The sequence below is a fragment of the Orycteropus afer genome, unplaced genomic scaffold (genome assembly GCF_000298275.1).
Source record: "Orycteropus afer afer isolate SDZICR_OR568_19922 unplaced genomic scaffold, OryAfe1.0 scaffold00062, whole genome shotgun sequence".
Taxonomy (NCBI): Eukaryota; Metazoa; Chordata; class Mammalia; order Tubulidentata; family Orycteropodidae; genus Orycteropus; species Orycteropus afer.
Window position 1 is genome coordinate 12,969,677 of NW_006921649.1, and position 995 is coordinate 12,970,671.

The following is a 995-nucleotide window of genomic DNA, read 5'->3' on the forward strand; positions in this document are numbered from 1 at the left end:
GGACTACCAGGGTTCAAATCCTAGCTCTGTCGCTTATTTACTCCGTGACTTTGGGCAAGTTACTTAACCTCTCTGGGCTGTTTCCCCATCTGTCAAGTGGTCCTAGTATGACTGTCTACTAACCAGGGCTGTCCTTAGGACTAAATACATTTAAATTCACAGGCAGTGTCAACCAGTATAAAATTTGTTGCAATTTTAAGCCCAGTTCCAATCCCTGTGACTCAAGGAGGAGCAAGAGGCCCGAGCCTGCACTCCTGGGTTTACAGTCAGGGAAATGGAAGGGGGGGCGGGGCTGGGAGCAGAAAACTTCAACAAATACATGTACGACGATAATTGCAAAACCAAAAAAACCTAACCCACTGCCATGTAGTCAATTCCAACTCACAGCGGCCCTTTAGGATAGTGGAACTGCCCCACAGGTTTTCCTAGGCTGTAAAGCTTTAAGGAAGCCACCACCTTTTGGTTAGCAGCCAAATGCTTTAACCACTGCACCACCAAAAAAAGCCACTAAAGGAAACAGGATAGTAAAATACATTGCCATTGAGTCAATTTTGAACAGGACAAAGTAAAACTACCCTATGGGGTTTCCAAGGCTGTAATTCTTTATTAACAATTAACCGACTGCCTCATCTTTCTCTCCCAGAGAGGCTGGGACCTTTTGATAACCTTTTGGTTATCAGCCCAATGCCCAATGCTTTAACCACTCCACCACCAGAGTTCCTTAACAGGATAATAGGGTGGTGAATGTGTGTGTGTGTGTGTGTGTGTGTGTGTGTGGTGGGGACAGGTGTGATGAGGGCACTGCTTGTTAACAAGACAGTGATTCACAAATGCCAGTGCTGTACCCCATGCATTTCAGAAAATTTTTCTTTGAATCCTCAGGATAAATCTGGGAGGAAAAGATGGCTGACCTCACTTTATACACCAGCAACTGAGAGGAGGCTCTGGAGTCTTAGAGCTGGTGGATGGAACCCATGGCTGTTTGTTCTGGGCAT